Source organism: Rhinoderma darwinii (genome assembly GCF_050947455.1).
Source record: "Rhinoderma darwinii isolate aRhiDar2 chromosome 5 unlocalized genomic scaffold, aRhiDar2.hap1 SUPER_5_unloc_36, whole genome shotgun sequence".
Lineage (NCBI taxonomy): Eukaryota > Metazoa > Chordata > Amphibia > Anura > Rhinodermatidae > Rhinoderma > Rhinoderma darwinii.
Genome location: NW_027461794.1, coordinates 281,994 through 308,533, shown reverse-complemented (window position 1 = coordinate 308,533; position 26,540 = coordinate 281,994). Strand labels below are relative to the sequence as shown.

The following is a 26,540-nucleotide window of genomic DNA, read 5'->3' as shown; positions in this document are numbered from 1 at the left end:
CTGTCTTTTTTTTGCACATTTATTTGCCTCCAGGAGGCCACAAGAGGGAGACAAGGGACTGCAAAATGGAAAATAGGCATCCACCAACTTTACAGACAACTTCTCTTTGCTCCTACAACCTCCATCCTTGCACAGTTTGTTATTCTTCCAGGTAACATAGTAACAAATCCAAATTGCTGCTCTCTTTGTAGGCAAGCAAGGGTTTGTTGCAACTGCAATTCTTACTTCTTCTTGAAATGTAGGGACGACAGTACATTCCATCACATCCACCTAGTGTACACAGGTAGGTCCATTGTGGCGGGTAGGCGGCTGGCTGCTTTAATGGCTGTTTGCTGTTCCCCTACTCCACTCCACTCCACTATTTGACTGTGGTGCTGCATCAATCAGTGGCTGGCTCAGGTGCAGCTCTTTAACTTACCTAGGAGGGAGGGAGGGAGGGCGGAGAGAAGACAAGGAAGGTGAATGAGCTGTTCCAATGTGAAATGCCGGAAACACAGAAACACAGAAGACACACACACACACACACACACACACACAACAAGAGGTGGCAATGTATTCATTAATTGCATTTAATAAATGAGCTCATTATCACACATGACTGTACAAATGCATTGTCCAACAGGTGTTGAAATAATGGGATTAAAAGGGGAGATCCCTTCAGAAAGACAGAAACAATGGCAAAGAGAAAAAACACTTTTGGAATCTGATTTTAGTCAACACATAAGGGAAGGGTGCACCGGTCCTGGAAATACTGCAATACCAGGTCAATGCGTGGAGTGGACAGAGCAAGCTCTATTTCCATCTCCCTGTTCTAAAAATCCATTTAATATATGGTCCCCAGATAGGGGACGTATCAGATATTAAACTGATAAGAACAGATACTACACTTGATCTTAGCCAAAAGGCCGAGAAGCGATAACCCGAGCGGCCCTTGCCTTGCCCGAGCCTGTCCCATACTGCTGTTCACCCCTTGCAGCGATTCAGCCTACTCCTAGGCAATTCCATGGGGCCCTGCAGGCTCACACACATTTACAGCTACTAAGCGGGAGGTGAATAAAGGCCGGAGAGGAAGCCAGACAGGATTTGCTTCTTTTGCTTGCACCACAATGCAGTGCTGAAAGAGGAGGAATCTACATAAAAACGCCTTCCTGGCAACGCCCAAATGCCCTCCTGCCATGCAGATAAACACTGGCAGCGGCAGCAAGTGCATGCCCACAGCCACCCCTTGTTCCTTCACACCTTGTATCAGCTTTAATCCAGTCCTGTGCTGCCTGCTGAGCAGCACTGAACAACACTGCCTGGGCCCAGGCTTTTATCTCTGAGGCAGGCCCCATTATGATGTCAGAAAGCTGGCTCTGGAATCCTGAGGGCTCCACTATGACACGTGCAAAGTTCCGTCTGAACTTTATATAAGACTGTGAGGCTCAGTCAGTCACTCAGTGTTGCCTGAGAGGGCAACACTGCAACAGCCGGCCGCCAGGCTGTCTTTTTTTTGCACATTTATTTGCCTCCAGGAGGCCACAAGAGGGAGACAAGGGACTGCAAAATGGAAAATAGGCATCCACCAACTTTACAGACAACTTCTCTTTGCTCCTACAACCTCCATCCTTGCACAGTTTGTTATTCTTCCAGGTAACATAGTAACAAATCCAAATTGCTGCTCTCTTTGTAGGCAAGCAAGGGTTTGTTGCAACTGCAATTCTTACTTCTTCTTGAAATGTAGGGACGACAGTACATTCCATCACATCCACCTAGTGTACACAGGTAGGTCCATTGTGGCGGGTAGGCGGCTGGCTGCTTTAATGGCTGTTTGCTGTTCCCCTACTCCACTCCACTCCACTATTTGACTGTGGTGCTGCATCAATCAGTGGCTGGCTCAGGTGCAGCTCTTTAACTTACCTAGGAGGGAGGGAGGGAGGGAGGGCGGAGAGAAGACAAGGAAGGTGAATGAGCTGTTCCAATGTGAAATGCCGGAAACACAGAAACACAGAAGACACACACACACACACACACAACAAGAGGTGGCAATGTATTCATTAATTGCATTTAATAAATGAGCTCATTATCACACATGACTGTACAAATGCATTGTCCAACAGGTGTTGAAATAATGGGATTAAAAGGGGAGATCCCTTCAGAAAGACAGAAACAATGGCAAAGAGAAAAAACACTTTTGGAATCTGATTTTAGTCAACACATAAGGGAAGGGTGCACCGGTCCTGGAAATACTGCAATACCAGGTCAATGCGTGGAGTGGACAGAGCAAGCTCTATTTCCATCTCCCTGTTCTAAAAATCCATTTAATATATGGTCCCCAGATAGGGGACGTATCAGATATTAAACTGATAAGAACAGATACTACACTTGATCTTAGCCAAAAGGCCGAGAAGCGATAACCCGAGCGGCCCTTGCCTTGCCCGAGCCTGTCCCATACTGCTGTTCACCCCTTGCAGCGATTCAGCCTACTCCTAGGCAATTCCATGGGGCCCTGCAGGCTCACACACATTTACAGCTACTAAGCGGGAGGTGAATAAAGGCCGGAGAGGAAGCCAGACAGGATTTGCTTCTTTTGCTTGCACCACAATGCAGTGCTGAAAGAGGAGGAATCTACATAAAAACGCCTTCCTGGCAACGCCCAAATGCCCTCCTGCCATGCAGATAAACACTGGCAGCGGCAGCAAGTGCATGCCCACAGCCACCCCTTGTTCCTTCACACCTTGTATCAGCTTTAATCCAGTCCTGTGCTGCCTGCTGAGCAGCACTGAACAACACTGCCTGGGCCCAGGCTTTTATCTCTGAGGCAGGCCCCATTATGATGTCAGAAAGCTGGCTCTGGAATCCTGAGGGCTCCACTATGACACGTGCAAAGTTCCGTCTGAACTTTATATAAGACTGTGAGGCTCAGTCAGTCACTCAGTGTTGCCTGAGAGGGCAACACTGCAACAGCCGGCCGCCAGGCTGTCTTTTTTTTGCACATTTATTTGCCTCCAGGAGGCCACAAGAGGGAGACAAGGGACTGCAAAATGGAAAATAGGCATCCACCAACTTTACAGACAACTTCTCTTTGCTCCTACAACCTCCATCCTTGCACAGTTTGTTATTCTTCCAGGTAACATAGTAACAAATCCAAATTGCTGCTCTCTTTGTAGGCAAGCAAGGGTTTGTTGCAACTGCAATTCTTACTTCTTCTTGAAATGTAGGGACGACAGTACATTCCATCACATCCACCTAGTGTACACAGGTAGGTCCATTGTGGCGGGTAGGCGGCTGGCTGCTTTAATGGCTGTTTGCTGTTCCCCTACTCCACTCCACTCCACTATTTGACTGTGGTGCTGCATCAATCAGTGGCTGGCTCAGGTGCAGCTCTTTAACTTACCTAGGAGGGAGGGAGGGAGGGAGGGCGGAGAGAAGACAAGGAAGGTGAATGAGCTGTTCCAATGTGAAATGCCGGAAACACAGAAACACAGAAGACACACACACACACACACACAACAAGAGGTGGCAATGTATTCATTAATTGCATTTAATAAATGAGCTCATTATCACACATGACTGTACAAATGCATTGTCCAACAGGTGTTGAAATAATGGGATTAAAAGGGGAGATCCCTTCAGAAAGACAGAAACAATGGCAAAGAGAAAAAACACTTTTGGAATCTGATTTTAGTCAACACATAAGGGAAGGGTGCACCGGTCCTGGAAATACTGCAATACCAGGTCAATGCGTGGAGTGGACAGAGCAAGCTCTATTTCCATCTCCCTGTTCTAAAAATCCATTTAATATATGGTCCCCAGATAGGGGACGTATCAGATATTAAACTGATAAGAACAGATACTACACTTGATCTTAGCCAAAAGGCCGAGAAGCGATAACCCGAGCGGCCCTTGCCTTGCCCGAGCCTGTCCCATACTGCTGTTCACCCCTTGCAGCGATTCAGCCTACTCCTAGGCAATTCCATGGGGCCCTGCAGGCTCACACACATTTACAGCTACTAAGCGGGAGGTGAATAAAGGCCGGAGAGGAAGCCAGACAGGATTTGCTTCTTTTGCTTGCACCACAATGCAGTGCTGAAAGAGGAGGAATCTACATAAAAACGCCTTCCTGGCAACGCCCAAATGCCCTCCTGCCATGCAGATAAACACTGGCAGCGGCAGCAAGTGCATGCCCACAGCCACCCCTTGTTCCTTCACACCTTGTATCAGCTTTAATCCAGTCCTGTGCTGCCTGCTGAGCAGCACTGAACAACACTGCCTGGGCCCAGGCTTTTATCTCTGAGGCAGGCCCCATTATGATGTCAGAAAGCTGGCTCTGGAATCCTGAGGGCTCCACTATGACACGTGCAAAGTTCCGTCTGAACTTTATATAAGACTGTGAGGCTCAGTCAGTCACTCAGTGTTGCCTGAGAGGGCAACACTGCAACAGCCGGCCGCCAGGCTGTCTTTTTTTTGCACATTTATTTGCCTCCAGGAGGCCACAAGAGGGAGACAAGGGACTGCAAAATGGAAAATAGGCATCCACCAACTTTACAGACAACTTCTCTTTGCTCCTACAACCTCCATCCTTGCACAGTTTGTTATTCTTCCAGGTAACATAGTAACAAATCCAAATTGCTGCTCTCTTTGTAGGCAAGCAAGGGTTTGTTGCAACTGCAATTCTTACTTCTTCTTGAAATGTAGGGACGACAGTACATTCCATCACATCCACCTAGTGTACACAGGTAGGTCCATTGTGGCGGGTAGGCGGCTGGCTGCTTTAATGGCTGTTTGCTGTTCCCCTACTCCACTCCACTCCACTATTTGACTGTGGTGCTGCATCAATCAGTGGCTGGCTCAGGTGCAGCTCTTTAACTTACCTAGGAGGGAGGGAGGGAGGGAGGGCGGAGAGAAGACAAGGAAGGTGAATGAGCTGTTCCAATGTGAAATGCCGGAAACACAGAAACACAGAAGACACACACACACACACACACAACAAGAGGTGGCAATGTATTCATTAATTGCATTTAATAAATGAGCTCATTATCACACATGACTGTACAAATGCATTGTCCAACAGGTGTTGAAATAATGGGATTAAAAGGGGAGATCCCTTCAGAAAGACAGAAACAATGGCAAAGAGAAAAAACACTTTTGGAATCTGATTTTAGTCAACACATAAGGGAAGGGTGCACCGGTCCTGGAAATACTGCAATACCAGGTCAATGCGTGGAGTGGACAGAGCAAGCTCTATTTCCATCTCCCTGTTCTAAAAATCCATTTAATATATGGTCCCCAGATAGGGGACGTATCAGATATTAAACTGATAAGAACAGATACTACACTTGATCTTAGCCAAAAGGCCGAGAAGCGATAACCCGAGCGGCCCTTGCCTTGCCCGAGCCTGTCCCATACTGCTGTTCACCCCTTGCAGCGATTCAGCCTACTCCTAGGCAATTCCATGGGGCCCTGCAGGCTCACACACATTTACAGCTACTAAGCGGGAGGTGAATAAAGGCCGGAGAGGAAGCCAGACAGGATTTGCTTCTTTTGCTTGCACCACAATGCAGTGCTGAAAGAGGAGGAATCTACATAAAAACGCCTTCCTGGCAACGCCCAAATGCCCTCCTGCCATGCAGATAAACACTGGCAGCGGCAGCAAGTGCATGCCCACAGCCACCCCTTGTTCCTTCACACCTTGTATCAGCTTTAATCCAGTCCTGTGCTGCCTGCTGAGCAGCACTGAACAACACTGCCTGGGCCCAGGCTTTTATCTCTGAGGCAGGCCCCATTATGATGTCAGAAAGCTGGCTCTGGAATCCTGAGGGCTCCACTATGACACGTGCAAAGTTCCGTCTGAACTTTATATAAGACTGTGAGGCTCAGTCAGTCACTCAGTGTTGCCTGAGAGGGCAACACTGCAACAGCCGGCCGCCAGGCTGTCTTTTTTTTGCACATTTATTTGCCTCCAGGAGGCCACAAGAGGGAGACAAGGGACTGCAAAATGGAAAATAGGCATCCACCAACTTTACAGACAACTTCTCTTTGCTCCTACAACCTCCATCCTTGCACAGTTTGTTATTCTTCCAGGTAACATAGTAACAAATCCAAATTGCTGCTCTCTTTGTAGGCAAGCAAGGGTTTGTTGCAACTGCAATTCTTACTTCTTCTTGAAATGTAGGGACGACAGTACATTCCATCACATCCACCTAGTGTACACAGGTAGGTCCATTGTGGCGGGTAGGCGGCTGGCTGCTTTAATGGCTGTTTGCTGTTCCCCTACTCCACTCCACTCCACTATTTGACTGTGGTGCTGCATCAATCAGTGGCTGGCTCAGGTGCAGCTCTTTAACTTACCTAGGAGGGAGGGAGGGAGGGAGGGCGGAGAGAAGACAAGGAAGGTGAATGAGCTGTTCCAATGTGAAATGCCGGAAACACAGAAACACAGAAGACACACACACACACACACACAACAAGAGGTGGCAATGTATTCATTAATTGCATTTAATAAATGAGCTCATTATCACACATGACTGTACAAATGCATTGTCCAACAGGTGTTGAAATAATGGGATTAAAAGGGGAGATCCCTTCAGAAAGACAGAAACAATGGCAAAGAGAAAAAACACTTTTGGAATCTGATTTTAGTCAACACATAAGGGAAGGGTGCACCGGTCCTGGAAATACTGCAATACCAGGTCAATGCGTGGAGTGGACAGAGCAAGCTCTATTTCCATCTCCCTGTTCTAAAAATCCATTTAATATATGGTCCCCAGATAGGGGACGTATCAGATATTAAACTGATAAGAACAGATTTTTTTTTTTTTTTTTTTTTTAATTCATTCAGATCACGTCTTAAAAATCATAAAATTCAAAATAAAAAAGACTTAGATCATCACAATGAAAACTGAAAACGTACAATTAATTTTTGTTTTCCTCTTTCCTTTTTTTTCCTTAAGAAATCAAAAAAACATTCCTTTTTTAACAGCAATAGTTCCTAACATATCCACTAGATGTTCCTGCAAATCATTACCATCCCACTCACAGTTTACAATGCACGTTAACCATGTTGGCACACCATACCTTTCAAGAAACCCTGGTAAATTTTCTTTTACACAGAGCCGCACCCTCCTCCGCATTTTTTCAAAATTAATTTTACTACGTAACTGCTCTACTTCTTCCAATAACCTGTCTCTTTCTGCTCTTTCCTCTTCTGAAATGACACTTTTTTTCTTTCTCTCTGCTTTTTTCCTTTTTTTCTCATCACTTTGCCCACTTCCTTCCAATTTATGAAGCTTGCCTTCTTCCAAACTAACTTCCGCTTCCTTTCTTTTGACTATCTTCTTATTTTCCTCTTGTACCTCACGTTTGCTTTTCTTTGGGCACGATTTGAATATGTGCCCCTCCTCTCCACACATATTACATACTTTCCCTTTCTGACATTCATTATACTTATGTCCCTCTTGCAGACATTTTGTACACATTACTTTCTCACAGGCTTCTCTCTCATGACCATACTCTTTACAATTCAAACAAAACATATCCATTCCAAGAAAAAATAAATTTCCACACGCACTTCCAATCTTGAACCGCGCTGGAGGAAACAATAGGTTTCTAGATTCACCAATTCTCACAAATTTACAAAGAAATTTCCACTTCCCAGTCCAAAATCCAAAAGGGTTAAACACTTTCCCCTTTCCCACCACCTCCTCACAAAACTTATTGAGAAATAACTTAATGTCCTCTTCATCCACGTAAGGCGAAAACATTTTTACAACCACCAACTTTTTGTTTGGCACAAAATGTGGTGTTACCTTCACACCCACAAGTCTTGGGTCCCTTTTACCTTCCTTCAAGCGTTCTAAAAAGACAGCATAAATTTCTTCTGTGGCGAAGGTAACGTCAAAGCACCCTCTCCTCGGATAGTCCATCACCGCCAAAATGCATGATCTCTCCAGCTGAAAGAAATCCAACAAAAGAACCTTTGTGATGAACTCCAGATCCTTCCTTTGTCGCTCAGATTCCTCCACGAAAAACCGGACAGCATTCCTGGTACGCATATATTCGGGAATTTCCTCCATCCTGCTCCAAACGAATTCCAGCAATCTCCAAAGAATACCTTCAGTACCGAAGTACCAGGCAGGTGATCGCTCCCCGTTGCCCTGGACTAATCCTCCTCCCCAATAGCAGCAGAGGGGTGAAGTCTCTCCTAAGAGAAACGATCCCCCCAGGCCAAGGAAAAGGGTACCAGGGCACCTCCTGACCAAGAAACAAGGCAATACCCTAAAGTACTACACTTGATCTTAGCCAAAAGGCCGAGAAGCGATAACCCGAGCGGCCCTTGCCTTGCCCGAGCCTGTCCCATACTGCTGTTCACCCCTTGCAGCGATTCAGCCTACTCCTAGGCAATTCCATGGGGCCCTGCAGGCTCACACACATTTACAGCTACTAAGCGGGAGGTGAATAAAGGCCGGAGAGGAAGCCAGACAGGATTTGCTTCTTTTGCTTGCACCACAATGCAGTGCTGAAAGAGGAGGAATCTACATAAAAACGCCTTCCTGGCAACGCCCAAATGCCCTCCTGCCATGCAGATAAACACTGGCAGCGGCAGCAAGTGCATGCCCACAGCCACCCCTTGTTCCTTCACACCTTGTATCAGCTTTAATCCAGTCCTGTGCTGCCTGCTGAGCAGCACTGAACAACACTGCCTGGGCCCAGGCTTTTATCTCTGAGGCAGGCCCCATTATGATGTCAGAAAGCTGGCTCTGGAATCCTGAGGGCTCCACTATGACACGTGCAAAGTTCCGTCTGAACTTTATATAAGACTGTGAGGCTCAGTCAGTCACTCAGTGTTGCCTGAGAGGGCAACACTGCAACAGCCGGCCGCCAGGCTGTCTTTTTTTTGCACATTTATTTGCCTCCAGGAGGCCACAAGAGGGAGACAAGGGACTGCAAAATGGAAAATAGGCATCCACCAACTTTACAGACAACTTCTCTTTGCTCCTACAACCTCCATCCTTGCACAGTTTGTTATTCTTCCAGGTAACATAGTAACAAATCCAAATTGCTGCTCTCTTTGTAGGCAAGCAAGGGTTTGTTGCAACTGCAATTCTTACTTCTTCTTGAAATGTAGGGACGACAGTACATTCCATCACATCCACCTAGTGTACACAGGTAGGTCCATTGTGGCGGGTAGGCGGCTGGCTGCTTTAATGGCTGTTTGCTGTTCCCCTACTCCACTCCACTCCACTATTTGACTGTGGTGCTGCATCAATCAGTGGCTGGCTCAGGTGCAGCTCTTTAACTTACCTAGGAGGGAGGGAGGGAGGGAGGGCGGAGAGAAGACAAGGAAGGTGAATGAGCTGTTCCAATGTGAAATGCCGGAAACACAGAAACACAGAAGACACACACACACACACACACAACAAGAGGTGGCAATGTATTCATTAATTGCATTTAATAAATGAGCTCATTATCACACATGACTGTACAAATGCATTGTCCAACAGGTGTTGAAATAATGGGATTAAAAGGGGAGATCCCTTCAGAAAGACAGAAACAATGGCAAAGAGAAAAAACACTTTTGGAATCTGATTTTAGTCAACACATAAGGGAAGGGTGCACCGGTCCTGGAAATACTGCAATACCAGGTCAATGCGTGGAGTGGACAGAGCAAGCTCTATTTCCATCTCCCTGTTCTAAAAATCCATTTAATATATGGTCCCCAGATAGGGGACGTATCAGATATTAAACTGATAAGAACAGATACTACACTTGATCTTAGCCAAAAGGCCGAGAAGCGATAACCCGAGCGGCCCTTGCCTTGCCCGAGCCTGTCCCATACTGCTGTTCACCCCTTGCAGCGATTCAGCCTACTCCTAGGCAATTCCATGGGGCCCTGCAGGCTCACACACATTTACAGCTACTAAGCGGGAGGTGAATAAAGGCCGGAGAGGAAGCCAGACAGGATTTGCTTCTTTTGCTTGCACCACAATGCAGTGCTGAAAGAGGAGGAATCTACATAAAAACGCCTTCCTGGCAACGCCCAAATGCCCTCCTGCCATGCAGATAAACACTGGCAGCGGCAGCAAGTGCATGCCCACAGCCACCCCTTGTTCCTTCACACCTTGTATCAGCTTTAATCCAGTCCTGTGCTGCCTGCTGAGCAGCACTGAACAACACTGCCTGGGCCCAGGCTTTTATCTCTGAGGCAGGCCCCATTATGATGTCAGAAAGCTGGCTCTGGAATCCTGAGGGCTCCACTATGACACGTGCAAAGTTCCGTCTGAACTTTATATAAGACTGTGAGGCTCAGTCAGTCACTCAGTGTTGCCTGAGAGGGCAACACTGCAACAGCCGGCCGCCAGGCTGTCTTTTTTTTGCACATTTATTTGCCTCCAGGAGGCCACAAGAGGGAGACAAGGGACTGCAAAATGGAAAATAGGCATCCACCAACTTTACAGACAACTTCTCTTTGCTCCTACAACCTCCATCCTTGCACAGTTTGTTATTCTTCCAGGTAACATAGTAACAAATCCAAATTGCTGCTCTCTTTGTAGGCAAGCAAGGGTTTGTTGCAACTGCAATTCTTACTTCTTCTTGAAATGTAGGGACGACAGTACATTCCATCACATCCACCTAGTGTACACAGGTAGGTCCATTGTGGCGGGTAGGCGGCTGGCTGCTTTAATGGCTGTTTGCTGTTCCCCTACTCCACTCCACTCCACTATTTGACTGTGGTGCTGCATCAATCAGTGGCTGGCTCAGGTGCAGCTCTTTAACTTACCTAGGAGGGAGGGAGGGAGGGAGGGCGGAGAGAAGACAAGGAAGGTGAATGAGCTGTTCCAATGTGAAATGCCGGAAACACAGAAACACAGAAGACACACACACACACACACACAACAAGAGGTGGCAATGTATTCATTAATTGCATTTAATAAATGAGCTCATTATCACACATGACTGTACAAATGCATTGTCCAACAGGTGTTGAAATAATGGGATTAAAAGGGGAGATCCCTTCAGAAAGACAGAAACAATGGCAAAGAGAAAAAACACTTTTGGAATCTGATTTTAGTCAACACATAAGGGAAGGGTGCACCGGTCCTGGAAATACTGCAATACCAGGTCAATGCGTGGAGTGGACAGAGCAAGCTCTATTTCCATCTCCCTGTTCTAAAAATCCATTTAATATATGGTCCCCAGATAGGGGACGTATCAGATATTAAACTGATAAGAACAGATACTACACTTGATCTTAGCCAAAAGGCCGAGAAGCGATAACCCGAGCGGCCCTTGCCTTGCCCGAGCCTGTCCCATACTGCTGTTCACCCCTTGCAGCGATTCAGCCTACTCCTAGGCAATTCCATGGGGCCCTGCAGGCTCACACACATTTACAGCTACTAAGCGGGAGGTGAATAAAGGCCGGAGAGGAAGCCAGACAGGATTTGCTTCTTTTGCTTGCACCACAATGCAGTGCTGAAAGAGGAGGAATCTACATAAAAACGCCTTCCTGGCAACGCCCAAATGCCCTCCTGCCATGCAGATAAACACTGGCAGCGGCAGCAAGTGCATGCCCACAGCCACCCCTTGTTCCTTCACACCTTGTATCAGCTTTAATCCAGTCCTGTGCTGCCTGCTGAGCAGCACTGAACAACACTGCCTGGGCCCAGGCTTTTATCTCTGAGGCAGGCCCCATTATGATGTCAGAAAGCTGGCTCTGGAATCCTGAGGGCTCCACTATGACACGTGCAAAGTTCCGTCTGAACTTTATATAAGACTGTGAGGCTCAGTCAGTCACTCAGTGTTGCCTGAGAGGGCAACACTGCAACAGCCGGCCGCCAGGCTGTCTTTTTTTTGCACATTTATTTGCCTCCAGGAGGCCACAAGAGGGAGACAAGGGACTGCAAAATGGAAAATAGGCATCCACCAACTTTACAGACAACTTCTCTTTGCTCCTACAACCTCCATCCTTGCACAGTTTGTTATTCTTCCAGGTAACATAGTAACAAATCCAAATTGCTGCTCTCTTTGTAGGCAAGCAAGGGTTTGTTGCAACTGCAATTCTTACTTCTTCTTGAAATGTAGGGACGACAGTACATTCCATCACATCCACCTAGTGTACACAGGTAGGTCCATTGTGGCGGGTAGGCGGCTGGCTGCTTTAATGGCTGTTTGCTGTTCCCCTACTCCACTCCACTCCACTATTTGACTGTGGTGCTGCATCAATCAGTGGCTGGCTCAGGTGCAGCTCTTTAACTTACCTAGGAGGGAGGGAGGGAGGGCGGAGAGAAGACAAGGAAGGTGAATGAGCTGTTCCAATGTGAAATGCCGGAAACACAGAAACACAGAAGACACACACACACACACACACAACAAGAGGTGGCAATGTATTCATTAATTGCATTTAATAAATGAGCTCATTATCACACATGACTGTACAAATGCATTGTCCAACAGGTGTTGAAATAATGGGATTAAAAGGGGAGATCCCTTCAGAAAGACAGAAACAATGGCAAAGAGAAAAAACACTTTTGGAATCTGATTTTAGTCAACACATAAGGGAAGGGTGCACCGGTCCTGGAAATACTGCAATACCAGGTCAATGCGTGGAGTGGACAGAGCAAGCTCTATTTCCATCTCCCTGTTCTAAAAATCCATTTAATATATGGTCCCCAGATAGGGGACGTATCAGATATTAAACTGATAAGAACAGATACTACACTTGATCTTAGCCAAAAGGCCGAGAAGCGATAACCCGAGCGGCCCTTGCCTTGCCCGAGCCTGTCCCATACTGCTGTTCACCCCTTGCAGCGATTCAGCCTACTCCTAGGCAATTCCATGGGGCCCTGCAGGCTCACACACATTTACAGCTACTAAGCGGGAGGTGAATAAAGGCCGGAGAGGAAGCCAGACAGGATTTGCTTCTTTTGCTTGCACCACAATGCAGTGCTGAAAGAGGAGGAATCTACATAAAAACGCCTTCCTGGCAACGCCCAAATGCCCTCCTGCCATGCAGATAAACACTGGCAGCGGCAGCAAGTGCATGCCCACAGCCACCCCTTGTTCCTTCACACCTTGTATCAGCTTTAATCCAGTCCTGTGCTGCCTGCTGAGCAGCACTGAACAACACTGCCTGGGCCCAGGCTTTTATCTCTGAGGCAGGCCCCATTATGATGTCAGAAAGCTGGCTCTGGAATCCTGAGGGCTCCACTATGACACGTGCAAAGTTCCGTCTGAACTTTATATAAGACTGTGAGGCTCAGTCAGTCACTCAGTGTTGCCTGAGAGGGCAACACTGCAACAGCCGGCCGCCAGGCTGTCTTTTTTTTGCACATTTATTTGCCTCCAGGAGGCCACAAGAGGGAGACAAGGGACTGCAAAATGGAAAATAGGCATCCACCAACTTTACAGACAACTTCTCTTTGCTCCTACAACCTCCATCCTTGCACAGTTTGTTATTCTTCCAGGTAACATAGTAACAAATCCAAATTGCTGCTCTCTTTGTAGGCAAGCAAGGGTTTGTTGCAACTGCAATTCTTACTTCTTCTTGAAATGTAGGGACGACAGTACATTCCATCACATCCACCTAGTGTACACAGGTAGGTCCATTGTGGCGGGTAGGCGGCTGGCTGCTTTAATGGCTGTTTGCTGTTCCCCTACTCCACTCCACTCCACTATTTGACTGTGGTGCTGCATCAATCAGTGGCTGGCTCAGGTGCAGCTCTTTAACTTACCTAGGAGGGAGGGAGGGAGGGCGGAGAGAAGACAAGGAAGGTGAATGAGCTGTTCCAATGTGAAATGCCGGAAACACAGAAACACAGAAGACACACACACACACACACACAACAAGAGGTGGCAATGTATTCATTAATTGCATTTAATAAATGAGCTCATTATCACACATGACTGTACAAATGCATTGTCCAACAGGTGTTGAAATAATGGGATTAAAAGGGGAGATCCCTTCAGAAAGACAGAAACAATGGCAAAGAGAAAAAACACTTTTGGAATCTGATTTTAGTCAACACATAAGGGAAGGGTGCACCGGTCCTGGAAATACTGCAATACCAGGTCAATGCGTGGAGTGGACAGAGCAAGCTCTATTTCCATCTCCCTGTTCTAAAAATCCATTTAATATATGGTCCCCAGATAGGGGACGTATCAGATATTAAACTGATAAGAACAGATAAGGTTTCAACAAAGTTTTTTATTGGCAAAAATAATATATTTTACAGACTTTTTTTTAAAATTGAAACCACAAGATAAAATCAACAGCATAATACATGAATATTCATACATTTAAATGAATACAAAAGTAATAATAATAAGACCATTAATACAGATGTTATAATAAAAGTACAGAACAATAGCAGGATAAAATTTATACAGGGCATAAAAGACATAAAAGAATAAAACCATTTTTATTTACAATGTTATGGTATTCCACATTTGCAAACACCACATGGATGTTGCTTCTTTTACCCCTAGCTGCTTTTTGTCCCTAAGATAATAAATATACATTTCACTTAGGGCATATTTCACACAATTTTTAACGTCAATAAAATCATGTTTAAAAAGCAGAATGTTCCTAACCTTCCAAATGGCATTCTTAAAACAGTTTAAAATGATCCAACAGACCATTTGCTGTTTAAAACTTGGGCAGTTAAAAAGACCATAAAACACGTATTCAAATTTAAGATCTTTAAGACCGCAGGCCCATTTCAGCAATGGGCCTACCTTCCTCCAAACCTCCTGTGCATATGGGCAGTTCCAAAACAGGTGCATTATCGTCTCGTCGTCACCACACCTGTCTCTCGGGCACTTGGCTCTCGCCACCAGTCCTCGCCTATGCTGGAATTCACGAGTAGGGAGGCACTGGTGAACGATTGCCCAGGCAAGGTCCTTGTGCACATTTGCCATAAATTTCCCGAAAACGTTCCGCCACACCACCTTGGACCTTGCCTGTGAGAAATTTGAAACTGCCAGTGTATCCTCCTGCCGCCTACAGGAGAGTGACACTTTTTTCTGGTCCCCCAATATGTCAGGCTCCAATTCTTGGAGACCTAGGAGCCTGACAGTTTTTTCGAGCACCGCATATTGTTTTGGGGGACACAGAAGCACAGGAGAATTCAAAGGGACACGAAACCATCGTTTAAAAATCATGCCCGTAGCGTACTTTAAAAAGTAGCTAAAAATACCATCAGAATTATACATTTTAAAACAGAAGCAAAAGTATTTAATGTAAAAGAAGTTAAAAAGGTTAGGAACATCTCTCCCGCCATTGTCCTTACATCTGTACATAAAATCACGTTTTAGTTTTTCCATTTTGGAACCCCATAAAAACATAAAACAGATCCTGGTCACTTTTTTAATATATAAAATTGTTGGAGGGAAAACCATAGCTACATAAAGCATTATGGGTAATAAAACAGATTTAATTATTAAAACTTTTCCCTCCATGGTGAGATTTCTCAAATTCCACATTAAAACCTTTTTTTCCATTTTGGCAATTACTGAATCCCAATTGGGTCTCCCATCGTTTTCTTGATTAAAAACAATTCCTAAAATTTTTATCTGATCCTGCTGCATGTTAACTCCTGGTGTCACAGAGGAATCCCATACACCAGTATAAAAACAGTCACACTTATCAACGTTTAATTTAAAACCAGAGGCTTCACAAAAAAAGCCGGTGTTCCTCAATGCCCGTCTCATAGAAGCGGCGTCTGGGCATAGGACGGTGGCGTCATCCATATAGCCTAGGATTTTTACCTGGTTCCCCCTTCCTCCAGGTATGGGCACGCCTCTGATGACTTTATCATCTCTTATTAGGGTGAACAGAGGTTCTATGGCACAAATAAAAAGGAGCGGAGACAACGGGCACCCCTGTTTCACCCCTGATAAAAGAGGAACACCTTTAGTTAAAAATCCGTTGATAGAAATTTGGCTAAAACAGGATCGATATAAAAGCTTAATACGTGTTAAAATAATTTCAGGAACAGCCATCTTTTTAAGAACCATAAAAAGATATTCATGGGAGACCCGGTCAAAAGCCTTCTCGAAATCTAAGGATAAAATAGCAAGGCTTTGACCCCTTTCTTTAAAATACCAAATGATGTCACGTAAAATATTCAGGGACTCAGTAATTGACCTCCCAGGTACCCCACATACCTGGTTTGGATGGATTAATTTATGAATAAAAGGTTTAAAACGGATTGTTATTAGTTTAGCTAAAATTTTACAATCAACGTTTAAAAGAGTAATAGGGCGCCAGTTTTTTAACTGGTCCCTCTCACCTTTTTTAAAAATTAAGGACACAATCCCCCTCCTCCAGGAAGGGGGCAGCTCTTCAGTAATAAAAACTTCCTTATACAATAAAAACATGTCATTCTTTAAAATTTCCCAAAAAGCATGATAAAATTCGATGGGCAGACCATCTTCCCCAGGAGCTTTCCCATTAGAAAAACTTTTAAAAGCAAATAAAAGTTCCTCCAAGGTAATATTACGGGATAAAACTTCCTGGTCTAAAATATCTAGCTTGGCATCAAGGGAATTAAGAACATGTTCTAAAAAGGAAGGATCAATATTTTTCTTGTTAAAAAGAGATTGGTAGAAATTAAAAGCAGAATTTAAAATGCCGACCATAGTGGTTTCTCCTTCAAGGTTTAAAATGACATCTCGTTTATCCATTACCTTTTTGAAGAAGAACCGGGAACACTTCTCGCCATCCTCGAGGTGCTTTACATGTGAATTAAAAATTATTTGTTTCCCTTTCTCTTCTATGGCATATTTTATTTCAGCTTTAAGATTTAAGATATCATCATCAACATCCATACCAATCTCCTTCAATTTAAAAAGTACATGTAAACGTTTATTAAGAACATAAAACCATTGTTTTTTCTCTTTTGCTTTCTTCTTACCTGCTCGAATAAAAAAAGCTCTGATTTTGGGTTTAATGCCCTCCCACCAGTGTAGCATAGGCTGACTGGGCGCTCTATGGGACTGCCAACACTGGTAGGTCCGCACAAACTCCTCTTTAATGATGGGGTCCTCCAGGAGTGTGGTGTTTAGTCTCCAGGGACCCCTACAAGCTTTTTGCTCTCCCTCTAGCTCCAGGTGCACTGAAAGGAGCTTGTGATCAGATAAAATATTTGTTAAAAGCAAACATTTTTTGGGAATAAAACTATTAGAAGTGAAAATAAAATCAATTCTGGAGCTCACTCTTCCATTGGACCAGGTGGGGCCTGGGTCCGCAGGCAAGAGTTCCCTCCAGCAATCTTTCAATTTAAAATCACCAATAAAATTCTTGAGCAGGTAAGAAGTACGGTCAATTTTTCGATTAAAATCCCCACCCTGGCGGTGTTCTCCATCTCGCACACAGTTAAAATCACCACCCACCAGCAGGGGGGTAGACCCAACACAAAACAATGGTAAAATCTCTAATAGTTCTGCCCTCTCCTGTTTGGTAGGAGGGGCATAAACGTTTAAAACACGAATTAAAGTTCCATTAAAAAGCAAATGTATTAAAATAGCTCTGCCGGGCATGATTTCAGTCACTGTTTGGATGGAGATAAAACGACCTCGGCAGAGCAATCCAACCCCCGCAGAGCGACAGTCATTTCCACCAGACCAGACTGAGGGGCCTAGTTTCCAGTCCATCTTTAAATCTTGATATTCCAAGTCATTAGGGATTCCACATTCTTGAAGCAGGCAAAGGTCAAAGTCCACAGTCTCTAAAAATGAAAATAAAGCAGTCCTGCGGACAGGGCTCTTTAGGGACCTCACATTTAGTGAGGCGACTTTGATAGGAACCAACATAGTCTTAGTTGAGGTCAGGGTCCGAACCAGAAGAGTCGTACTCGGAGATCAGCTGCGAGTCTGGACCCCCTTTTTGAGGGGTCAATAAATCTTGGATGTTGGTAGGGTCAGAGCCAGATACGTGGGCGGCTCCAACCCCCACACTGCTCTCATCCGAACTCCGATAGGCAGCTTTCCTCCGAACTCCGGACTCCTCTTCCTCTCGCTGTCTCTTTGCAGAATGGCTCCTATCCATCTCCTCGAAGTCGCTCTCACCCATCTCTGGCCCCTGGCTGAAGATATCGCTGATGTCCTTCCTGGGCAGCTGCACAGGGGCCTGTGAGGTCCCATCGCTCTTGGCAACCTTTGCCTGCTTACGGGGAGCCTTCATCGCAAGCCCCTCCACAACCGCAGTGGAGGAACTTTGCTCCGACCCCCCCGTTGACCGGAAATGGTCAAAACGAGGCTCCAATCCAGCATATTTTAGGGTTTTCTTAATGGAGCCCTCGTCTGACACAGAGTGTCTCCGCTCCATGCCCACACTCTTGGGACAGGCGTCAGGTCCTACTGCAGAACCTACGGAGCCACGACGCCTGTCGCTAACCACTGCCTCAACAGGGTCCACTGCAGGCGGAGCAGAGGACCTGTTTGCAGAGGTGCCGGTCAACTTATGTCCAGCAGAGTCAGAATTCCTCCTGCTCTGCCTGGACCCGGTGGAATCCCTATGGCCGTCCCTCGAGGCTGACATCGGTGGGCCCCCCGATGGAGCTGTGAAGGACTTTGGCCTGGACCCCTCAGTCGTCAATGCTCGTTTTGGGGCATTACCAGCGGCGTCTGCACATGTTGCAAACTGCCGCTCTGGCCCTGGTCTGGGTGGCCCAGATTTCGCTCTGCGGGGGCAATCTTTAAAAGCATGCCCAGTCATGCCGCACAGATTGCACAACACCTCGGAACTGCATTTTGCCGCTACGTGTCCAACCTGGCCACACCTGTTACACTGCACCACATGGGGCCGGTCACAATGTTCTCTGGTGTGGCCATATCTCAAGCAGTTCCGGCAGGCTATTGGCATCTGGGGGTAAAATAGGAATCCTCGATTCTTCCCAATGGCAAAGTTCTGGGGTGGGTGATGTAAGCCTCCAATGCCATTGGGATCCTGGCGGAACTTCACCCAATATTTTCTTTTGCCATTCCAGAAGCTCTGGGTGTTCAAGATTTTATGTGAGAAGCGGACCTCCCTGCAGTAACGACTGAGGAAGGTTTCAATGTCACACTCTGAGACAAATGGACTGAACATGCACATCACGAGCGGGACTTCTTCCTCCCCGTAGAGGAATAAAAAGTTCAGTCCATTTAGCCGCTCCTCACTCTGGTCCGCATCAGACAATCTTTTGTGCATGTTGTCGCAACATGCCGCGGCCGTAAAGGATACGGTGTACCGACCGCGGCTTTCCTGGTCGTTGAGACACAGGATGTCCGCCCGCTTGAGCCCCAGGAAGTCCAGCAGAATCACCTCCACAATGAAGCGAAGGTTCTTCCGCTGGCGATGGCCTTCTTCCACCTCGATGCGGACGGACTGGCGCAACCGGGTGTCCCCGGATGCAAATCCAAATGTATATGGCATTTTCAGTGCCTGGGGGCTAAGCCTGTCCCTTATAGCAGCAAGGGCTCAGATTCCACAATTAAGTGGAACCCTCCCCCAAGGCCAAGGATTAGGGTACCCCAGACACCTACGAAGCCCGATAAACGCCCTCGGAACGCTCTTAGAAAAACGCCTCAAGGCCGGTTGACCTCTTGGGTAAGGCGCGATCGCAACTCGTTGTCCGGGGGCTAAGCCCACTCCCCAAATAGCAGCAAGGGGGTGAAGTCTCTCTGTGAAAAGAGACGATCCCCCAAGGCCAAGGAGCAGGGTACCCCGGACACCTCCCAACAAAACCAGATGCAGAAATACTACACCTGATCTTGCCAAAAGGCCGAGAAGCGATAACCCGAGCGGCCCTTGCCTTGCCCGAGCCTGTCCCATACTGCTGTTCACCCCTTGCAGCGATTCAGCCTACTCCTAGGCAATTCCATGGGGCCCTGCAGGCTCACACACATTTACAGCTACTAAGCGGGAGGTGAATAAAGGCCGGAGAGGAAGCCAGACAGGATTTGCTTCTTTTGCTTGCACCACAATGCAGTGCTGAAAGAGGAGGAATCTACATAAAAACGCCTTCCTGGCAACGCCCAAATGCCCTCCTGCCATGCAGATAAACACTGGCAGCGGCAGCAAGTGCATGCCCACAGCCACCCCTTGTTCCTTCACACCTTGTATCAGCTTTAATCCAGTCCTGTGCTGCCTGCTGAGCAGCACTGAACAACACTGCCTGGGCCCAGGCTTTTATCTCTGAGGCAGGCCCCATTATGATGTCAGAAAGCTGGCTCTGGAATCCTGAGGGCTCCACTATGACACGTGCAAAGTTCCGTCTGAACTTTATATAAGACTGTGAGGCTCAGTCAGTCACTCAGTGTTGCCTGAGAGGGCAACACTGCAACAGCCGGCCGCCAGGCTGTCTTTTTTTTGCACATTTATTTGCCTCCAGGAGGCCACAAGAGGGAGACAAGGGACTGCAAAATGGAAAATAGGCATCCACCAACTTTACAGACAACTTCTCTTTGCTCCTACAACCTCCATCCTTGCACAGTTTGTTATTCTTCCAGGTAACATAGTAACAAATCCAAATTGCTGCTCTCTTTGTAGGCAAGCAAGGGTTTGTTGCAACTGCAATTCTTACTTCTTCTTGAAATGTAGGGACGACAGTACATTCCATCACATCCACCTAGTGTACACAGGTAGGTCCATTGTGGCGGGTAGGCGGCTGGCTGCTTTAATGGCTGTTTGCTGTTCCCCTACTCCACTCCACTCCACTATTTGACTGTGGTGCTGCATCAATCAGTGGCTGGCTCAGGTGCAGCTCTTTAACTTACCTAGGAGGGAGGGAGGGAGGGCGGAGAGAAGACAAGGAAGGTGAATGAGCTGTTCCAATGTGAAATGCCGGAAACACAGAAACACAGAAGACACACACACACACACACACAACAAGAGGTGGCAATGTATTCATTAATTGCATTTAATAAATGAGCTCATTATCACACATGACTGTACAAATGCATTGTCCAACAGGTGTTGAAATAATGGGATTAAAAGGGGAGATCCCTTCAGAAAGACAGAAACAATGGCAAAGAGAAAAAACACTTTTGGAATCTGATTTTAGTCAACACATAAGGGAAGGGTGCACCGGTCCTGGAAATACTGCAATACCAGGTCAATGCGTGGAGTGGACAGAGCAAGCTCTATTTCCATCTCCCTGTTCTAAAAATCCATTTAATATATGGTCCCCAGATAGGGGACGTATCAGATATTAAACTGATAAGAACAGATACTACACTTGATCTTAGCCAAAAGGCCGAGAAGCGATAACCCGAGCGGCCCTTGCCTTGCCCGAGCCTGTCCCATACTGCTGTTCACCCCTTGCAGCGATTCAGCCTACTCCTAGGCAATTCCATGGGGCCCTGCAGGCTCACACACATTTACAGCTACTAAGCGGGAGGTGAATAAAGGCCGGAGAGGAAGCCAGACAGGATTTGCTTCTTTTGCTTGCACCACAATGCAGTGCTGAAAGAGGAGGAATCTACATAAAAACGCCTTCCTGGCAACGCCCAAATGCCCTCCTGCCATGCAGATAAACACTGGCAGCGGCAGCAAGTGCATGCCCACAGCCACCCCTTGTTCCTTCACACCTTGTATCAGCTTTAATCCAGTCCTGTGCTGCCTGCTGAGCAGCACTGAACAACACTGCCTGGGCCCAGGCTTTTATCTCTGAGGCAGGCCCCATTATGATGTCAGAAAGCTGGCTCTGGAATCCTGAGGGCTCCACTATGACACGTGCAAAGTTCCGTCTGAACTTTATATAAGACTGTGAGGCTCAGTCAGTCACTCAGTGTTGCCTGAGAGGGCAACACTGCAACAGCCGGCCGCCAGGCTGTCTTTTTTTTGCACATTTATTTGCCTCCAGGAGGCCACAAGAGGGAGACAAGGGACTGCAAAATGGAAAATAGGCATCCACCAACTTTACAGACAACTTCTCTTTGCTCCTACAACCTCCATCCTTGCACAGTTTGTTATTCTTCCAGGTAACATAGTAACAAATCCAAATTGCTGCTCTCTTTGTAGGCAAGCAAGGGTTTGTTGCAACTGCAATTCTTACTTCTTCTTGAAATGTAGGGACGACAGTACATTCCATCACATCCACCTAGTGTACACAGGTAGGTCCATTGTGGCGGGTAGGCGGCTGGCTGCTTTAATGGCTGTTTGCTGTTCCCCTACTCCACTCCACTCCACTATTTGACTGTGGTGCTGCATCAATCAGTGGCTGGCTCAGGTGCAGCTCTTTAACTTACCTAGGAGGGAGGGAGGGAGGGCGGAGAGAAGACAAGGAAGGTGAATGAGCTGTTCCAATGTGAAATGCCGGAAACACAGAAACACAGAAGACACACACACACACACACACAACAAGAGGTGGCAATGTATTCATTAATTGCATTTAATAAATGAGCTCATTATCACACATGACTGTACAAATGCATTGTCCAACAGGTGTTGAAATAATGGGATTAAAAGGGGAGATCCCTTCAGAAAGACAGAAACAATGGCAAAGAGAAAAAACACTTTTGGAATCTGATTTTAGTCAACACATAAGGGAAGGGTGCACCGGTCCTGGAAATACTGCAATACCAGGTCAATGCGTGGAGTGGACAGAGCAAGCTCTATTTCCATCTCCCTGTTCTAAAAATCCATTTAATATATGGTCCCCAGATAGGGGACGTATCAGATATTAAACTGATAAGAACAGATACTACACTTGATCTTAGCCAAAAGGCCGAGAAGCGATAACCCGAGCGGCCCTTGCCTTGCCCGAGCCTGTCCCATACTGCTGTTCACCCCTTGCAGCGATTCAGCCTACTCCTAGGCAATTCCATGGGGCCCTGCAGGCTCACACACATTTACAGCTACTAAGCGGGAGGTGAATAAAGGCCGGAGAGGAAGCCAGACAGGATTTGCTTCTTTTGCTTGCACCACAATGCAGTGCTGAAAGAGGAGGAATCTACATAAAAACGCCTTCCTGGCAACGCCCAAATGCCCTCCTGCCATGCAGATAAACACTGGCAGCGGCAGCAAGTGCATGCCCACAGCCACCCCTTGTTCCTTCACACCTTGTATCAGCTTTAATCCAGTCCTGTGCTGCCTGCTGAGCAGCACTGAACAACACTGCCTGGGCCCAGGCTTTTATCTCTGAGGCAGGCCCCATTATGATGTCAGAAAGCTGGCTCTGGAATCCTGAGGGCTCCACTATGACACGTGCAAAGTTCCGTCTGAACTTTATATAAGACTGTGAGGCTCAGTCAGTCACTCAGTGTTGCCTGAGAGGGCAACACTGCAACAGCCGGCCGCCAGGCTGTCTTTTTTTTGCACATTTATTTGCCTCCAGGAGGCCACAAGAGGGAGACAAGGGACTGCAAAATGGAAAATAGGCATCCACCAACTTTACAGACAACTTCTCTTTGCTCCTACAACCTCCATCCTTGCACAGTTTGTTATTCTTCCAGGTAACATAGTAACAAATCCAAATTGCTGCTCTCTTTGTAGGCAAGCAAGGGTTTGTTGCAACTGCAATTCTTACTTCTTCTTGAAATGTAGGGACGACAGTACATTCCATCACATCCACCTAGTGTACACAGGTAGGTCCATTGTGGCGGGTAGGCGGCTGGCTGCTTTAATGGCTGTTTGCTGTTCCCCTACTCCACTCCACTCCACTATTTGACTGTGGTGCTGCATCAATCAGTGGCTGGCTCAGGTGCAGCTCTTTAACTTACCTAGGAGGGAGGGAGGGAGGGCGGAGAGAAGACAAGGAAGGTGAATGAGCTGTTCCAATGTGAAATGCCGGAAACACAGAAACACAGAAGACACACACACACACACACACAACAAGAGGTGGCAATGTATTCATTAATTGCATTTAATAAATGAGCTCATTATCACACATGACTGTACAAATGCATTGTCCAACAGGTGTTGAAATAATGGGATTAAAAGGGGAGATCCCTTCAGAAAGACAGAAACAATGGCAAAGAGAAAAAACACTTTTGGAATCTGATTTTAGTCAACACATAAGGGAAGGGTGCACCGGTCCTGGAAATACTGCAATACCAGGTCAATGCGTGGAGTGGACAGAGCAAGCTCTATTTCCATCTCCCTGTTCTAAAAATCCATTTAATATATGGTCCCCAGATAGGGGACGTATCAGATATTAAACTGATAAGAACAGATTTTTTTTTTTTTTTTTAATTCATTCAGATCACGTCTTAAAAATCATAAAATTCAAAATAAAAAAGACTTAGATCATCACAATGAAAACTGAAAACGTACAATTAATTTTTGTTTTCCTCTTTCCCTTTTTTTTTCTTAAGAAATCAAAAAAACATTCCTTTTTTAACAGCAATAGTTCCTAACATATCCACTAGATGTTCCTGCAAATCATTACCATCCCACTCACAGTTTACAATGCACGTTAACCACGTTGGCACACCATACCTTTCAAGAAACCCTGGTAAATTTTCTCTTACACAGAGCCGCACCCTCCTCCGCATTTTTTCAAAATTAATTTTACTACGTAACTGCTCTACTTCTTCCAATAACCTGTCTCTTTCTGCTCTTTCCTCTTCTGAAATGACACTTTTTTTCTTTCTCTCTGCTTTTTTCCTTTTTTTCTCATCACTTTGCCCACTTCCTTCCAATTTGTGAAGCTTGCCTTCTTCCAAACTAACTTCCGCTTCCTTTCTTTTGACTATCTTCTTATTTTCCTCTTGTACCTCACGTTTGCTTTTCTTTGGGCACGATTTGAATATGTGCCCCTCCTCTCCACACATATTACATACTTTCCCTTTCTGACATTCATTATACTTATGTCCCTCTTGCAGACATTTTGTACACATTACTTTCTCACAGGCTTCTCTCTCATGACCATACTCTTTACAATTCAAACAAAACATATCCATTCCAAGAAAAAATAAATTTCCACACGCACTTCCAATCTTGAACCGCGCTGGAGGAAACAATAGGTTTCTAGATTCACCAATTCTCACAAATTTACAAAGAAATTTCCACTTCCCAGTCCAAAATCCAAAAGGGTTAAACACTTTCCCCTTTCCCACCACCTCCTCACAAAACTTATTGAGAAATAACTTAATGTCCTCTTCATCCACGTAAGGCGAAAACATTTTTACAACCACCAACTTTTTGTTTGGCACAAAATGTGGTGTTACCTTCACACCCACAAGTCTTGGGTCCCTTTTACCTTCCTTCAAGCGTTCTAAAAAGACAGCATAAATTTCTTCTGTGGCGAAGGTAACGTCAAAGCACCCTCTCCTCGGATAGTCCATCACCGCCAAAATGCATGATCTCTCCAGCTGAAAGAAATCCAACAAAAGAACCTTTGTGATGAACTCCAGATCCTTCCTTTGTCGCTCAGATTCCTCCACGAAAAACCGGACAGCATTCCTGGTACGCATATATTCGGGAATTTCCTCCATCCTGCTCCAAACGAATTCCAGCAATCTCCAAAGAATACCTTCAGTACCGAAGTACCAGGCAGGTGATCGCTCCCCGTTGCCCTGGACTAATCCTCCTCCCCAATAGCAGCAGAGGGGTGAAGTCTCTCCTAAGAGAAACGATCCCCCCAGGCCAAGGAAAAGGGTACCAGGGCACCTCCTGACCAAGAAACAAGGCAATACCCTAAAGTACTACACTTGATCTTAGCCAAAAGGCCGAGAAGCGATAACCCGAGCGGCCCTTGCCTTGCCCGAGCCTGTCCCATACTGCTGTTCACCCCTTGCAGCGATTCAGCCTACTCCTAGGCAATTCCATGGGGCCCTGCAGGCTCACACACATTTACAGCTACTAAGCGGGAGGTGAATAAAGGCCGGAGAGGAAGCCAGACAGGATTTGCTTCTTTTGCTTGCACCACAATGCAGTGCTGAAAGAGGAGGAATCTACATAAAAACGCCTTCCTGGCAACGCCCAAATGCCCTCCTGCCATGCAGATAAACACTGGCAGCGGCAGCAAGTGCATGCCCACAGCCACCCCTTGTTCCTTCACACCTTGTATCAGCTTTAATCCAGTCCTGTGCTGCCTGCTGAGCAGCACTGAACAACACTGCCTGGGCCCAGGCTTTTATCTCTGAGGCAGGCCCCATTATGATGTCAGAAAGCTGGCTCTGGAATCCTGAGGGCTCCACTATGACACGTGCAAAGTTCCGTCTGAACTTTATATAAGACTGTGAGGCTCAGTCAGTCACTCAGTGTTGCCTGAGAGGGCAACACTGCAACAGCCGGCCGCCAGGCTGTCTTTTTTTTGCACATTTATTTGCCTCCAGGAGGCCACAAGAGGGAGACAAGGGACTGCAAAATGGAAAATAGGCATCCACCAACTTTACAGACAACTTCTCTTTGCTCCTACAACCTCCATCCTTGCACAGTTTGTTATTCTTCCAGGTAACATAGTAACAAATCCAAATTGCTGCTCTCTTTGTAGGCAAGCAAGGGTTTGTTGCAACTGCAATTCTTACTTCTTCTTGAAATGTAGGGACGACAGTACATTCCATCACATCCACCTAGTGTACACAGGTAGGTCCATTGTGGCGGGTAGGCGGCTGGCTGCTTTAATGGCTGTTTG

At 46.3% G+C, this 26,540-nt stretch overlaps 11 non-coding genes and 3 pseudogenes across 11 annotated transcripts; all 14 read right to left on the bottom strand.

Moving 5' to 3' along the window:
* Positions 1-726: 726 nt before the first annotated feature.
* On the bottom strand, positions 727-917 carry LOC142691089 (U2 spliceosomal RNA). Its single transcript, XR_012859739.1, has one exon. It is a non-coding gene; the product is annotated as a U2 spliceosomal RNA (small nuclear RNA).
* A 1,286-nt stretch (positions 918-2,203) lies between these two features.
* Positions 2,204-2,394, bottom strand: LOC142691088 (U2 spliceosomal RNA). Its single transcript, XR_012859738.1, has one exon. It is a non-coding gene; the product is annotated as a U2 spliceosomal RNA (small nuclear RNA).
* A 1,286-nt stretch (positions 2,395-3,680) lies between these two features.
* Positions 3,681-3,871, bottom strand: LOC142691086 (U2 spliceosomal RNA). Its single transcript, XR_012859736.1, has one exon. It is a non-coding gene; the product is annotated as a U2 spliceosomal RNA (small nuclear RNA).
* Positions 3,872-5,157: 1,286 nt separating this feature from the next.
* On the bottom strand, positions 5,158-5,348 carry LOC142691084 (U2 spliceosomal RNA). Its single transcript, XR_012859735.1, has one exon. It is a non-coding gene; the product is annotated as a U2 spliceosomal RNA (small nuclear RNA).
* A 1,286-nt stretch (positions 5,349-6,634) lies between these two features.
* On the bottom strand, positions 6,635-6,839 carry LOC142691241 (U2 spliceosomal RNA; annotated as a pseudogene).
* A 1,350-nt stretch (positions 6,840-8,189) lies between these two features.
* LOC142691292 (U2 spliceosomal RNA) lies at positions 8,190-8,300 on the bottom strand (annotated as a pseudogene).
* Positions 8,301-9,586: 1,286 nt separating this feature from the next.
* Positions 9,587-9,777, bottom strand: LOC142691083 (U2 spliceosomal RNA). Its single transcript, XR_012859734.1, has one exon. It is a non-coding gene; the product is annotated as a U2 spliceosomal RNA (small nuclear RNA).
* Positions 9,778-11,063: 1,286 nt separating this feature from the next.
* LOC142691082 (U2 spliceosomal RNA) lies at positions 11,064-11,254 on the bottom strand. Its single transcript, XR_012859733.1, has one exon. It is a non-coding gene; the product is annotated as a U2 spliceosomal RNA (small nuclear RNA).
* Positions 11,255-12,536: 1,282 nt separating this feature from the next.
* Positions 12,537-12,727, bottom strand: LOC142691081 (U2 spliceosomal RNA). The gene has a single exon (XR_012859732.1). It is a non-coding gene; the product is annotated as a U2 spliceosomal RNA (small nuclear RNA).
* Positions 12,728-14,009: 1,282 nt separating this feature from the next.
* Positions 14,010-14,201, bottom strand: LOC142691221 (U2 spliceosomal RNA). The gene has a single exon (XR_012859850.1). It is a non-coding gene; the product is annotated as a U2 spliceosomal RNA (small nuclear RNA).
* Positions 14,202-21,036: 6,835 nt separating this feature from the next.
* On the bottom strand, positions 21,037-21,227 carry LOC142691080 (U2 spliceosomal RNA). The gene has a single exon (XR_012859731.1). It is a non-coding gene; the product is annotated as a U2 spliceosomal RNA (small nuclear RNA).
* Positions 21,228-22,509: 1,282 nt separating this feature from the next.
* On the bottom strand, positions 22,510-22,700 carry LOC142691079 (U2 spliceosomal RNA). The gene has a single exon (XR_012859730.1). It is a non-coding gene; the product is annotated as a U2 spliceosomal RNA (small nuclear RNA).
* A 1,282-nt stretch (positions 22,701-23,982) lies between these two features.
* On the bottom strand, positions 23,983-24,182 carry LOC142691237 (U2 spliceosomal RNA). Its single transcript, XR_012859862.1, has one exon. It is a non-coding gene; the product is annotated as a U2 spliceosomal RNA (small nuclear RNA).
* A 1,351-nt stretch (positions 24,183-25,533) lies between these two features.
* LOC142691291 (U2 spliceosomal RNA) lies at positions 25,534-25,644 on the bottom strand (annotated as a pseudogene).
* Between the last annotated feature and the right edge of the window lie 896 nt (positions 25,645-26,540).